General features: G+C 38.4%; 1 protein-coding gene across 3 annotated transcripts in view; it reads left to right on the top strand.

Moving 5' to 3' along the window:
- Positions 1 to 14,407: 14,407 nt before the first annotated feature.
- Positions 14,408 to 16,219, top strand: part of bcl9 (BCL9 transcription coactivator) — a 48,553-nt gene continuing 46,741 nt past the window's right edge. For 2 of the 3 annotated variants that reach the window (XM_041806897.1, XM_041806899.1), the window contains exon 1: positions 14,408 to 14,562. The gene's annotated coding sequence lies outside the window, so the exon portion shown is untranslated. Of the gene's footprint in view, positions 14,563 to 14,597; positions 14,945 to 16,219 lie in introns of those variants that run through there. The other variant, XM_041806898.1, reaches the window with a different exon arrangement.

The raw sequence follows: 16,219 nt of genomic DNA, 5'->3' as shown, positions 1-16,219 counted from the left end.
TGTTTTTTACATTAGATTAACAGCCCTGGTTTTATATTCTAATGTTTAAATGAAAAATGTTTAAATACTGAATAAAGAACATGCATTAAAGCCATACAAGCAACTGCTATAAACCCACTGGTACAATTTAATCATCACCATGATGGGAACATTCACAGTAACTGAGTTAATCCTGATTAATTAAGTTCTGCTGATTTTTTTAATCGCGAGTAATTGCACACATTATTCCTTTTAACACACCTTGTTTAGAACATGTCTGCCTGCAGCCACAATTATGTAAAATACACCCACCACTGCTCCTTAATGTCTCATTTTCTTACAAAAATCACACAGCTCAGTGGAGAAGACAAAAGTCATCTGAATAAGTCCCTATTTCTCTGTTTAAGTTCATGTTATAATCTTCGATCTATATTAAAGCAGGTCTGATTCCAAACAGGAAGTCAGCTACCCTTAGTTTTAGACTGTAGAAAAATCCAAAGTGACACCAAAATGTTTCAAAATGCAAAGTAGTGGAATTCTAAAACGTAGCTACAGAAATTCCGAGATTAATCACAATTTAAAAATTCAATCTTTTGACAGCCCCTCAATAGAACCATTGCAAAAGTTGGACTTATTACAATAAAAGTGAAAAAATATATTTTGTGTCAAAAACGTATCCGCTAAGCACAAACTGCACCCATTGGATGACGGCCTTGGTATAAATATCCTAAGGTCACTTCTTTTTGATGGATTCAAATCAATGCAATCTAGCTATCCATTTAAGATTAACTGTGGCCTATAAATGAAAAAACTATAAGAAAGGGTCATGGGCAGAACATAAGGAACATCAGACAGACATTAAAACTGACTAACAGCAAATATTCATGTAGCACTTAGGTTTTTGTTCATCACACTCTGTTTCATTATTGCAGTGGGGATCAATGCTGTGGTGCATCAAATATGAGTTTTCAGTAAGTGACACCTCTAGTTCACAGCGAGCCAAGGCCGCCCCTGGTCAAAGTGAGGTCCTAAACAGACTATGATATGAGGCCCCACCGTCACCCCAACATACTCACTTATAAATACTCACAGAAAATAATCTTAAAATAACTAAAAGAAATGTTATCACAATTATAATTATTATTGTTTGCAATTAAGCCTGTGTTAGATGCATATAAAAGGTACAATTCTTAGTAGTAATTGAGTCATCAAGGATAACAAACCACCACAGACCCGTGTCCTTCAGCTAAACTAACTTTTATCTGAAAGTCACAAAAATGATCATTGCTTTTAATGATCACATTCCTTGTTGCAATAATAAAATAATGTTTAATTTCCATCCATCCTTTTTTTCAAAAGGTAATCACTGTTTGGATAATTATTTTCATCATAACATTAATACCACTTCATTAGGTATTTGTTTTATTGGGGTCTTCTCTTTAAAATTAAACTAACTACAGCAACCAAATCTTTTCATACATTAAGTAAAGTGTATGAGGAACACTTCATGTTACATACACATGCAAAACTTCTGACAAACATTCAAAAAAGTTGGATAAATTGTTCGAAATCATCAACAACTCTGTAAAAGAAAGTTAGCAGAAATTGTCTCTGTTGATAAAGAGACAGTTTGGCACATTTTGCATGAAAACTGGAACATGACAAAAGTGTGCCAAAGTTGGCCCAAAACTTCTTACTCCTCATCAAAAAAAAAATAAAAAAATGCAAGCAAATTTGTGGAGACATTTTTGAACGAAGTTAAGAAACCCACATTTTTTTAGAAGGAGTAATTACGTGTCATGAAACTTGGATCTTCCAATAAGATCTTGAGACAAAACGGCAGTCAATGCATTGGAAAACACCACTGGCACTAAAGCACAACAACGCATCATTTGGGAGGAGTGGGTTCCAGTAGGGTCAACGGTAGTTCAACAACATTACTGCAAGAAGACATCAGAAGAAAGAGAGCACAATCGTTGAAAATGGTTTCATTCTTCATAAAGACAATGCACCGGCTCACACTGTACTCTCGGTAAAGCAGTTTCTGACCCAAAAACAAAACCCAGTGCTTGATCACCCTCCCTATTCTCCTGATCTAGCACTGTGCGACTTTTTCATTTTATCTCAGATCAGACTTTCCTCATAGGAACATGTTTTGCATCCGTGTCAGAAGTTTAGAAAAGGATGACGGAGGTTCTAGACCTGCTCTGCTGTGATCCGCTCTGATTTGACTGGATGTAGTGGTGTGTTGATGCAGAAGGGGAGGAGACCGAAAAAGACTGAAAAATGTTCATGTTCAATGAGAAGTTGTGACCTAATTTCTGAAACATTTTCAACTTCTCAAATTTCTTGAATGAAAAATGTTGCAGTATGGACCTTAGATGGAACAAAACTGATTAAACTAAGAGACAGGAGTGAAAGCAAATCATTACAGATGCACTGATAAGACAAAAATGCATTGGTCTTATTTTACTTTGTTGTCCTGTAAAAGGAAAACATTTTAGTGATTTCTTGAGGCATTATCTCGAAAGCCAGCTTTGTCTAACTTTTCAAAGCAGGAGGATTTGCCAGACTGTCATCAGGCAAATTCAACTTTCAAAGCTCTAATCAACAAAGTTTCTGCTCAACCAAAAATGGTTCTGACCAGTCAGCGTTATTTTAGGAGAAAGAGGTGGTAGCTACAGGTGGGGTTAAGTTTTACTCTGAGGTGATAGCAATGGACCCCGCTAGTGTAGCAGTTAGCAAGGATGCAGCTTTAGTATAGCGGCAGCTTTATGAGAACTGGACCACATTTCATTATGAAAACAAGAGCAAAGAGTCACATTTAAAGCTTTTAATCACAGAAAAGATGTTTTCGCTCTTCTTATGACCTGTTTGGGTGTGAGTTTGCAATTGTTGCTGTCTGAGTTGTGTTTTAAAGTTGGTGTATACAATGGCTACGGCCATGATAGCGATTAGCCTGGAAGTAGCTGTAGAAAACGATCAGTTAAATAAGACCTTGGCCACATTTCTTTATTAACACCAGAGCAAAGAGCCACACTAAAAGCTTCTCTTAGCAAGAGATGTTTTTGTCACAGAGGACCAACAGAGAGAGACATGGCATTCTAAACCATCACTGACTGGAAACTGAAAACACTGGACTTTAAGCACTTTGGATTGTGTGCCTCTGATTTTTCTTCAGTTTTCTTTCATCCTAAAATAGGACTTTGGACCACTGAGTTCACTTCTTTTTCTCCAGATAAGATGCTTTTAATGTCTGTGGTCAGGAGGGGCTTGACACTAAGAACACAACACTTTTCACCCATCTCCTGGACCTGTCTGTGTGGTGGCTCTTCATCCACTGACTCCAGCCTCAGTCTGCTCCTTGTGAAGCTCCTCTAAATTCTTGAATCTGCTTTGTTTGACAATCCTCTGAAGGCTGAGCTCATCCCTGTTGCTTATCACACTTTTTTTCCTCTTAACTTTCCATGAATATGCTTTGATACAGCCTCTGAGAAGAGCCTGCCCATCAGCAATGACCTTCTGTGGCTTACCCTCCTTGTGGAGGATTTCAATGATTGTGTTTTGGACGACTGTAAAGTCGGCAGTCTTCCCCATGATGGTGGTTGTGTGGACTGAACTATAAATTAAATACTTAGAAAATTGAACTTTTACATATTATTCTAACATTTTCAGATTAGACTTTGTATGAGATTAATCTAGAATATATGGGAGTTTCACTTTTTGAATTTAATCAGATTCAAAAAGAGATTTGCTCCAGTGAGACATCCTGAGGGCAGGACTATTCAGGCAAGGAGTGTGAAAGTCAATCGTTGGTTTTGAATTTAGGCCTAACCTAAGAGTCAAACAAGGTCAACATGTAAACAAACTGCCAACCTCATTTTCACCATTAGTAAAATATGAAAAAATATAATAAACACTGATAATAAATCATTCTGAGATTCAAAAAGTCAAAATGATAAGTTTTAAGGCTCAAAGTCTAAGATAAAAAGTAAAACTTATTAGTTCAAAAGGTCAAAACACAAAATTTAACGGCAAAATGAACTGCCTTTTAAAAGCAAATAAATGAGATAGAAAGTCAAAATCACACGTTTAAAAGGAAAAAATACATGGGATTTAAATTGTGAATCTTGAAGGTCAAAATGTGATAGGAAAAGGTGAAAAAATGAAAAAGTCAAAATTGTTTCAGTCAGAACTGTGAGATGCAAAATTGAAAATATGAAATGACATTGATTTTATTGTCCCACCTTCCTGAGTTTTTATCTGATGACTTTCTCTACTTTTTTACATTTTTATAATTTAACAAGAATATTATAAATCACCATGGTAAAGTTTACACGTTTATACAAGAGGAACTCAGCAGACCTCATACTGGTGGGCCAGTTATAATAGAAAAGTCGTATGCTCTAGTGGGCCGGATACAACTGTACAACGGGCCATTTGGCCCCCGGGCCTTGAGTTTGACACCCCTGTACATTTGAGATAAAATATATATATTTTAAAATATGTCATATACACAAAAATGTCTCTCAGTTTTAGCTTATTTGAAAGTCTGGCCCCAAAGGTGTCCATCAAGGAAGCTGGACCTTATACAAATGTAGCTGATAAACCTGGTTCGTGGTATTTAAAGTCTTTGTTTTACAATAGCATTTTGCTTCTTGCCTGTAGAAGTCAATGAGTCACTTGTTAAAGCAACCTAAGAGTCAAAGAAAAAAGACAAATAGTGATCAATATATAGATAACAATCAAAAACACTAACAAGTTAATACAGATGAAACCAGGCCAGATTTATATTTGCAATAAAAAATACTGAAAGTTTCAAATTTCCATGATAAATTTAATAAGTCCCACTTACTTCCACAAACTTCCTCACTAAGCTTCTCAGATGTCAAAAATCAATACAAATTTGTGTTACAGAGTTGCTTCTTTCTCTCCTCCATTCATCATCTCACAAAGCTTTAACTCACGTGACCTTCTGGTGGGAAACCACAGGACAAAACTACACCTAACAGAAAAACGAGTTTCATCCCTGTCAGCTGTCATGATAAAATGGTTCTTAAATAATAATAAATCAGACTCTGATTCTGTACTTTTACAAGAAATGCACCTGTAGTGGAGAATTTCTCTGTTGCTATTTAGCGGCGAGCTGTATAAGCATAATAGACTCTTGCAATCATAAATCCCTCTCGTTAGGAGGCGATCTAATCGCTCTTGTCTCTGATTAGTCATTAACGGTCCGGTTAGTGAAATGGTGAGACGCAGGTGGGTGGGATACCGCTCAGATCTCTGGGGTTTGCCTTGACTCATTAATGATCGGTTAATTAACATTGTTTCAGTCCTCCTGCCTTGTTTACACTCACCTGCCACGTGGAAGAGTCAGAAAACACTGCTGCAGGGGACAGTAAACAAGGGGGAGGAGGGAGGAAATGGAAGAAGATAATGAGGTGAAATGAAACTCGATTAAATCTTGTCTTAAATCTGAGTTTAACCTCAGCCGAGCCAAGGCGAGGAAAAGAGTGGCTGTTAAAGAGGAGAAAAAAACAGGCCAAGTGGTAGCATCTCAGTGCATCAAGCATCATTAGGGATCAGCAAGGCACTGCTTGCTTCTGTTACTCATAGCAACACTGCATACCATGATAATAGGCTGACTGATGATTGGTCAGGCTACCACTCTCTGTTAAGTGACCTCACTGCTTTGTGAGTGAGCTCACTGTCTCAGTATTTTGATAACCCAGCTGGATTTGCAGAACCTCCTCAAAGATTTCTAAGTGCCACACTTGAATGTAATAGTGTGTCCTGATGTGGGGCAACAGAGGTGACATAAAGATGCAACAAACATCCCACAGTCACTCTGAAAACCAGCTGTCTCACTCCAAATGCTTATTTGTCAGAGTTTCTGCCTTTATCAACAAATGTATCACACCTCCAGCCCACCTCCTCCTCGCTACGTCTTCAGTGTTTCACCCAGGCGCAAGACTGTTTATCGAAGCTTTAAATAATGCAGATGGTAATATGATAAGTGAACAGTCAGTGTGGGTGTCCTGCTTAAACGCACACACATGCATGATGCACACACACCCATGCATGCAGGCAGACACATGGAAAAGCAATAACATGCATATAGTTATGGTGCAATTTATGATTCCTCCACTTCTTTAAATGTAACATGTTGCAGCTTTTTTTCCCCCAGTTTCCAAAGTATTCTGGGTAAGTCATGTCATGGAGCTGCAGCGCTGGAGAGCCAGAACATCGACCTGAAGAGCTTTGCTAGTGTGCATGTCTAATGCAACCCAGTCTGGGAATACTGCCAGTCTACTGTTACTCCACCAGTGGGGTTTATCACACTCACATGCACACACCCACACACAGAAACCAGAGCAGGAGGGAGTGTATGTGCATATGAGAGAGACAGAGAGAGAGAGAGAAAGCTTTGTGGTGTGTCACTGATCTCTGCTAGCATGCACAAACATGTCTGACGTAGCCATGGTCTGCTTGTCAAAAGTCACAAATATGCAGTTCTCATCCCCCGATTTTGTGTCCTACATACAGTTTGTCATCCTGCAGCGCTCATTGCCATAAAAGGCTTCAGTGTCGTCAACGTTCTGCGGCCCTGCGAGATATAGGAGGACAGACATATGGTATGTTAACACAACGTACAAGAAAGGGAAGAAGAAAAACAAAGTTTCACCATCTAACTGAGTTCATACAGATTTAAAGAGACACTTTAAGGGAAACTACACTTAAAGCTGTGGGAAACTTTTGTTTTTTGTAGATTTTGGCGCCACCTGTGGAGTAAAGAGTTTTTGATTATCTTGTCTTTGACATGCATGACCCTGGTCTTTTGAATATTTAAAACCTAAAAGAGATTTTCAGTCTTAACAGGTGTTAAAAACATGAGTAGGGATGCACAGTATGATATTTTTGAAAATAATGATATTTTAACAGTCATGTTAGCAGATACCGATGCAAATATATAAATGTAGTACAGACCTAAAACTTCAGTCCTTTAGCCCACTTAAAGTTTAAGGAATGAGGATGGATTATAAAGATTTTTACTGGGTACTGGTTTAGCTCAGTTGGTAGAGCAGGTGCCCATAAATAGAGACTATAGTCCTCAACACACTGATCACATGATTGATTCTTTGGTATATGTCTTCTCTGCTCTCCTCATGTTTCCCGTCTCTCGTCAGCTGGCCAATCAAAGTAAAGGAAATATAAAGTTGAAAAAAGTAGACATAGGTCAGACATAGGTCTGTTGGTGGCCTTACACCTAAAAACTTTTCCTCTGATTTCAAAGTCCCAGAGAAAATTCCAAAGTTGGGGTAAAATCCTAGGAGTCTTGCTGAAGTCGCAGCTCGCTCCCGATGTCTCAGTCGTCAGGTGTAAGGTGGTCTTAAGACTCGATTTCAGCAGTTTCAAGGTGATCTTTCTTCAGTCTTGCCGTTACAAAAATATCAAACGTGTTTGATATTGTCGCTAGTCTTAAGTCTGGTCGCGTGCAAATTGTGTTTCTCAGTGATGCGACCGTTGTCCACGACCAATGGAAGCCAGTGTTATGCGTGAGCGCATTAATTAACTTCATACTTCAAACTACGAACGTGAGCGTAGATCAATCTAGAGTCACTGAATGTCAGCACAGCAAATTTTTCTGCTCAGAGCTGCTGTCAGATCTCTGCACCTGTGTTTGCGTCCCTTGTCTGTAAGTTCATTCCAGGCTGACATGACAGGTATGGTAAACGGCCACTGGGATTTTCAAAGTAAAAGCCCTATCAGTTTGTTTCTTTGGTGATACGACTAGCGTTTTCATACCGTACTTTTATTCTGAAGTGTTTCTGGGATAGTCCCTCAGTTGTTGCAGTAACACACAAAGTTGCCTCGGTGTTTAACTTTCCTTTCATTTCTACTCGATGTAAATGATTTAAAAACATCTGATAATAAGAGATAGTCACTCAAATGCGATCTCCATCTCCATCAAAAAATGTTGTGAATTTCCAACAGATGCATGATGGGAAATAATTTTAGAAGGATCTTGTAGTTAGTGGCCATCGGTCTTTGCAAAATCTCAGTCTGAGACTCAAAACTCAATGGCTTACCAACAAATTGTCTTTAGATGTGAGAGGATCTCAGATGTCCGTCTTTTTAGAGTCTTTTAAGAGTTTTTGCAAAGTCCGCTTGTGTAGGCCAGCATTATTCATACATGCAGCTGATAAAGGTCGATATTTGCCACGAACATACTCGTATTAGTTGCCAAATAATGTCAGTAGAAATGGTTATATCTGCCAACAACAATGATTAGCTTTTTAAGCTAATATTTGCCAATACTGATATCATGCTGATAACACTGTGCATCCCTTAATGTGAAGGACAAACAAAAATTGATTCAATAGTTTTTGTTTGTTTCAAGTCATAGCCCAGTTTAACGGCTCTACGACTGCCTAATCTAACTTAAAGATAACTCACACCACAGAAAAATCTGGCCAGACAGTCTTGCTAGGATTTTTGAAAAGAAAAGGGCCCAGAATGGGCTGGATCGTCTTGTTCTGTGAATCCTGTTCAATAGTCAAACAAGCTAAAAATCCAGAATCTTTTACTGTGGAAAATGTGAAAAACGTGCCCTTCTAAGACCGTCCCTTTGGCAGCAGTTTCAGGCATATTTAAAAAATTTGTGTAAAAATACCCAGCTTTATTGATGATGGTCTTGTGTATTTGTCTTGCTCGTATCAAGGCATCACTATTAATGCCAGTCTTCTTCATAACCATATAAAACCCCGTGAGAAGCTTCAAACAAAAAATCAACATTTTTTAATTTAAGTTTTTGTTGTTTTATTTTCCTTGATCCTTATGATATCATACAAGAGAAAAAATGCAGAAATATAAATTTGGGTTTTGAGAAACCGAAATGAATGTAACCTATTTTCTCATGTCATCAGTTCCAAATCTGCTGTTACTATCAGGCGTTTTTTTCAGGCTGTGAGCCAAAGAAGGCTGTTGCTATCTCAAATTCAGTGACTCAAATCCTCTCAAGAAATCAAAAGATGAATACGCAAAAAAATCTGTCCTTGCACTTTTAAAGCCAAGCCATCGTTCTCTAACGGTATCTTTCATGAAGAAGACTATGCTCTGTGCAGAAAACATCCTCATGTTGGGAGTCTAAATCAGATCTCAGAGATGTACAGAGGCACACATATAATCAGGCCAGCTAATAATGCATGCACTTAAACACCAATTCATTCAATCCCCAGTTGTCATGATTATACATTTGGGTTAGATTTGAAATGTAACTTGATTAAATATTGAGAAGGACCGCTCTCATATTGCATGTCCTTAATGTTTCACTCTTCCTCTGAGGCTTGTGATCGTCTGTAATTGTGAGTACGTGTCTATGTGTGTGGGCTGTAGCTGAACTGAATCGTACTTTAAGAAGCAACTGTCAATATTTTAACTTCCTTGGCACTTTAATTGTAAAAAGAAACACTTTGAAGACTCAACTGCACTGCTTTTAAGTTAAATTAACGGGGATATGAATGAAATAAATCAATGAATAGTCTGTTATCTTCTTTGATTATTTGTGTCATCAACAACAATCACCCTCACTGATGCTGTGTGGACAATTATAAGCAACATTCCTATTTGTAAAGTAGATCCTCACATGTACAAAATATAAAAAACTAGGACAATTCTATCACTTTAAAGACAGGTTTTATAAATACATAACAGTCAAACTTAAATGTTTACGTGGTTTGATTCTCATAGCCTGCGTTTGTGAATAAGCCGGCTTCCCTGCACTGACGATTTACATATCTTTTTGTAATTTTTGATGGATTTTCTTTCAATTATCTAATTTTGCATTGTTTTGTAGCAATGAGAGTAAACTGCAAGCAGCACTTGGGGCCCTGGAACCCCAGTGCAAGTCAGGGTGTTGTAAACTTCAGCTGGTAAGATTCAGCACAGCAGAGAGACCCTATAGATCCGCCAAAGACTGTCATTAAATCATAAACAATGAACACGTTGCACTTTGTATATGAGGTAATACTTGCTGTCATCACCAGGTGGCAGTATGACAAAGCAAAATGGTAAACTGTAGCTGTGATATGGCCAAGAGTAGATATTTACCCTATGAAATTCATAGAAGATAGATCCGATAATAGAGGTGTTACTGGCTCCTTACAGTAGGGGGCACTTCAGCAAAACCATAAAAGTAACTTTGAAATGTTTAAAGAGGCAGGCATTGATCATACATGTGAAATTTAAAGGCAATCAGATGTTTCATAATAGAGTTATGCCAACTTACTGTGAAATTGGCAAAGAGATCGAAATGCTTGCCACTAAGTGAGACATCCCTTAATGAAACATAGCTGTGCTGAGCACAATTATTGAGGCCTTTCTCTCTAAAATCAGAGTGTATATAGTAACAACAAGATGAATAAAGATACGACCCATCTGTGTCACTTCCTGTTGCCCAGGAAACACAGGATAATGTATTAAAGAGTTACAACAGATTAAGGCCATTTTGCACCATCAAAAATGCCTTATTTTGAAATTGAGATGAAACTGGTTGACTTCCTGTTGGGATTTGGGCATGGGTCCAGGAGGCTTTTTTTTGGACTGATTCTGATCCATGTAAAGACCCAAAATCATAAGTCTAGATTGAAAGATCTGGAGAGGCTGAATGATTAAAGTCAGTTTTGAGGTAGAAATCAAAATTCAGAGGAGGAAATTGATGTTTGGCACAAGGGGCGCTGTGACAGAGTAATGATATTGATACATGAATGTGTTCAGGATCAATTTGTGATCATCCCTGTGAAGTTTGATGATGATTGATTTAAGCACTGCATAATTATGCACACTTATTTTACCTGGAACACAGCAGAAAAACTGTTGCAACTTTGGCCCCTGGTCATGGTCCCATCCTATGGCTAACACTCAAGCTTTTGATAACTTTGGATTTTCAACTTGTCAAGAATGAGCAAAATAGAATCTGGAGTCAATCAGATGAAGTCTCTCGGCGGAGTATGAAAACAATGTGAAACTTGTGAATTGGTGAAAAATTCCTGAATAAGGCAAAAAAAAAATGACCAAAAAAGGTTTTATAGTGCGTTTTCTATACATTGTAGAGGACAGTTCCTTTCGCCAAGTCATGATATGTGTACCAATTTTCATGCATGTAGCTTTTACCTAATCTCCTATCTCACATTTGAATGATTACAGTTGGTTTTGGGGCAAAAATCAAAACTGACATGACTTGCAAAAAAGCAGTAGAATATGTACATTTCCACTGGGGAGCAAGTTTCAGTAATGTTTTCTAGAAAGTCCCTAAATCAGCAATTTGTTTGCCAGAAGAAGAAGTCAAATAACAATTATTCCTTCAAATTCAATAGGGTCGACGCTCAAATGAGTGGGACCAAATGAATTCAGACCAAACTGCCACCTGTGAGTTGTTTTTCTTTTCAAAAAATGACAAAAGTCATGTACTGACATGTCTACAGTCGCCATGATTCACGTTACGCAGCTCTGGAGTTTACTCCTTCGTAGGGGCACAGCTGGCTGGCGGCTGTGTCATGTGTTTTGTTGCTCTGATTGGCCCGTAAAGATGTGACAAACAGAGCGTTCATCCAGTCACCCTCCGACTTTTTTTTTTTTCAAAGGCTCTGCCCTTTCCCAATTGCTGTCTATGAGTGGTTTTCCAGATGGATGTGTGAAACAAATCCATCTGGCGTGCCAGGTTAGCATTAGGATGCCTTATAAGAACACTACAACAACCAAATCGTATCGCCTGTACACACTGTATGAACACAGCTGTTTGGCATGACTCAACACAGTGGTCAGCACTTGCAGGCTGATGCAATAACAGATTAAGAACTTTGAGAATCAGCAGCAGCCATCTTGACCAAAAAAAACCTTCTCAAAGGGGCCTAAACTTTCTCAAAAGTGGAAAACTGTTGGGATTTGCCTGTCCTTAATCAAGTATGGACTGAAATATCCAAAGGGAACTGAGCTGAGAGACATCTCACAAAGCAAATAAAACAAGAGCTTGCAGATTCATTTAGAATCCTAGATTATATTTTACCATCAAACTTGTAAAATACTATAATAAATACTATGTATAACTATAATATAATAAAGGGAACATAGAATTAATAATAAGAGTGGGCTGAATATGTGGCAAACGATAGTGTTTACATCGTGATACAACATCATTATCATGATACAGCAACTCTGTGAAAACTGACACACTGTAAGGAAATTGTGTAATAATTCATCTGATTACCTGAGGAATGTCAAATACCTGCCAGAATGTGATTTGGTGTCAGTTTCACTTCTCATAATGCCTCATGCTTTAACTTGTTTTCACTGCTGTCTGACATTAATGCTGTCTTCTTTTATCCTTCAGTCAGCTTATTCTTTGGCATTCTGTCCACACTTCCTTCAATCCATTACTGGATGCATCTTTTAGTATCTATATTTGGCACAAGACTTGAGAGAATGATAGATGCAGATATTTTGCCCTACCCCATTATTATGATTAATAAGCTAACTTGTTAAACATTAAGTCAACTAATAAATACTCCCATTAAAGGTTAATTTACAAGGCTAGTTTGCATGTGCAAGTGTGTGGTGGGCTGCTGCATCTTTAGAAACTCTTAAAGCATTAGCAGTCTTTAAAATGTAAATGGAGGGGTGGAAGCCTCATAGTTTTATCTATGTACCTTGTGTACAGAGGCCGTTGTTCGTGAAGTGGGGTGGGGGGGTCAATTTTGACCGGACTGTGGCTCCTTTCACAAGTCATGTCATTCCTTTCCTTGACTCCTGGTTTCCACCTTTGTCCTATGGAAATACAGGCACAATCGTACATGTTAAATCAGGGGTGTCAAACTCAATCACAGCAGAGGCCGGATTCTGGATTTAGGTCTTACCTGAGAGCCTAACAGGGTCAACACAACCATAAACTGTCAACCTCATTTTCACCAGTAATAAAATATGAAAAAAAGCACTGATACTAAAATCATTTTAAAATTTTTAAAAGCAAAACGATACGTTTAAAGCTCAAGAAAATATTTTTAAAAGTGAGATAAAAGGTCAAACAAAATTAGAATGGAAAAATTGTGTTTGAAAGTAAAACTCATGAGTTTGGGAAGTCAAAATGGGAGATAAAATTCAAAGTCATGAGTTTAAAACTCAAAATAGGAGATATAATTGTAAATTGTGAGTCTAACGAGTAAAAATATGGGATCGCACATGCAAAGTTAGGGGTTAAAATGGTCAAAATATGAGTAAAAAAATGAAATAATGAGTTAAAAGGGTCAAAATATGACTTAAAAGTTAAAAACTGTGACTCTGAAAGGTCAAAATATGTTATAAAACATAAATTAAAGAGGTGAAAGTATGGAATAAAAAGTCATAATCATCATTTTGAGACACATGAAATGAAAACACAATTTTTCTTTTCCAGCATTCATGTTTTTTTTTTATCTCTTGATTTCACTCTTTACTTTTTCAGATTTTGATGACTTTAACAAGCATATTTTAAATCAAGGTTAAGTTTACATTTTTATACAAGAGAAAATCTGCAGACCTCATACTGGAGGGGCAGTTATAATGGAAATTTGCTAGGATCTTGCGGGCCAGATATTACTGTATCACAGGCCAGATTTGGCCCCCGGGCCTTAAGTTTGACACCCCTGTGTTAAATCAAATATCAAATTTGTTTGGATATAAAAATCATTTTATAGGATTGCTCAATAAAGGCAGCGACTTCAGAATTAGGCAGGAAGAATAATAATAACCACAACAAATATCTGAGGCAGTGAAAGAAACAAATGCTTGCAACAATATTCTATTTACATGTCTGTTAGTTAATATTTTGTTTATTAATTGATTAAAAATTTGATGTTAACCATCAGAAGACAGTGACAATACTCGTCACAAACTCTTGAAATTAGAGGTGGCATCTTCCAATGATACTGACACTGTCTTGCTGTTTGTATATGGCTTTTTGTTATTTATAGTGGCCAGCTTCCTTCAAATCTGCATATATTTTTCAGCCCAGAGCAGCAGGGTGTCTGTCTAAGGCTGATATAATGTCTGAAATTGGACTTAAAAACTTTTCCTGTCAGCCTCTACAAGTTTGATGCGAAACTACTTTCACTTGTGGAAGCTACCAGCTGAAAGTCGAGGCTAAAAACTCCGCTCAAACAAGAGGCTGAGCAGTTAAGACTACACTTTGAGTATTTTTGTCCCTCTTAGCATGTATGTATGCTAATTAATTTAGTGTTTACCGCGTTTGGTGAGGTGGACATTGGTGTTTCTTCGCTGTCCGACAGTTACATTCTCACTGGCACACAGACCTGACCTAGAATTGCTACTTAGAATTCGGGCTAAACCATCGCGCTGGAACGGAGAGGGGGGAGAGACGACAGGAAATCTTGACTGGGATGTAATGGAGTAGGACCACTGGAAAGCTCGGGCGAAAAGGGGGGAGACACATTTCAATTTTATAATGTTACCGTGAAAATGTTGTGATTTGATAAGTGTGCGCCATGAATTCGTCGTTCGAGGAAAACGAGAATTGAGCTAACATTCCAGGTGAGTGCTCCTTTTCTCAAATCCAGGTGGAAAGTGTCGCTACCACAGCTCGCCTCCTGGCAACGGGCACACGCGGGTCCTCCTCCCGGGGACATCTCACTCCGGTATCCGTTCTTCTCTGCCTCTGTCCCCGAAGGCTGGCTAGCAAAACCACGTCGTGTCTGGCCTGGCAGACAGTGAGCACCATTTCAGGCGTGAATGCCGATTTTTCCAGCGCACCAAAAGCGGATTATTCACGATGTTTTCAGCATGGTGTAAAACCCGCGGAGAAATATTGGTTTTTACCCCATTATACTGGAGGACCGCCCGTGCTCGGTGAAAATGAAAAAAGGATACAATGCAGCATGCATGTTCTGCATTCTTCGGGAGTACTACACCGCTGGTATTGTATTTCCTTTATTAAAAATGTCTGTGATATGATTTATAAACGCGTAGCGAGATTTTAGGCCTCTGTATGTGATTGTGTCGGCCAGCCCTATCATCTGCCGAGCGATTTAATTGTTACATTGTTAACGGAGCTAGCAGAACTTGAAATGAACGTTTGCCCAAAGAGGGCCTGAATTCCTTTATTCACAGACAAAGCCCTCATATGAATCTCATATTTGTGTGTTTTTATTTGTGTGCTTGTGGCCGACGTCGTTGTTCTCGCTCTCAGCCGCCGTCCAGTGCCTCCCTCTTCGGGGAAGACTTTGTTTGCGCTGGCCGACGCTCCATGAATGCAAGTGCTGAAGTCCTCCCTTCCCCCCCAGTTCTCTGGCGAAACAGGAACAACTTCTTTTAGGAAAAAGAAAAAAAAGTTCCTGGAGTTTCAAGCGCCATGGAATTACTTTGTCCGCCAAGAGTAGTCCAGTGAGGCGCTGAGATTTCAGGGGGGAAGTCTAGTCTCTGTAGATGTTGTGTGCTTTACGTTTATTTGCAGAGTTTTAGCTTTGTACATGTCGGTGTATATTTTAGGACGACTTCCTCGAGTAGGCCCGTTTGTGAGTAACTTGTGTGGCATTGTGCTGTTACCTTAGCAAGACCAGGGAGCTAAACATGGCAATTCATGTGTGTACTCTTTTACTTTATAACATTTAAACTCGGCCATGAAAAGTCCCCAAACTATTGCCCTAAATAATGTGTAAATGCATGACTCAAGATACCTGTAAATTTACCCTGCTGACGACTGAAGTCTTTACCTTTTACCTCTCATTTATTAAGTGTGCCTGAGTTATTTGTTATACATTTTATATTGCAGTTTTAAACACTGAGGTCACATGAGTATGCAACATTAAATTAACTCCATGCAAAGTTTTCCACCTTATAACTGTAAAGAAATAATATGTGTTGCTTTGTTGCTCTTATATCTTACAAGAGCTCCTTCTCACTTAGCAGGTAGGGGGTCCAAGCATATCTACTAGTTGTTTCTGCAAACCCTGTTACAGGACTCTGGTCTCTTCAATTGCTAGGCAACAATACTGTCTGCACTGAGCTTGAATCATTGCATAGTCTTAAGGCTGCTTCATAGCAGAATTGTCATTTTGAAAAACAGAATTTTACATTTCAGTATGATCCTGGTAAAAATCAAGCAAAATCAGTACTTTCTATAACACCACAGCAGCAAAATTAAAAGCCTGAAGCACCCGATTGTTGGTTAATTTCTTGTTTTCAGCCATCA

This window comes from Cheilinus undulatus, linkage group 15 (assembly GCF_018320785.1).
Source record: "Cheilinus undulatus linkage group 15, ASM1832078v1, whole genome shotgun sequence".
In the NCBI taxonomy this organism is placed as follows: Eukaryota; Metazoa; Chordata; class Actinopteri; order Labriformes; family Labridae; genus Cheilinus; species Cheilinus undulatus.
Note: the sequence above shows the minus strand (reverse complement) of the source record. Positions and strands in the feature narration are given on the sequence as shown.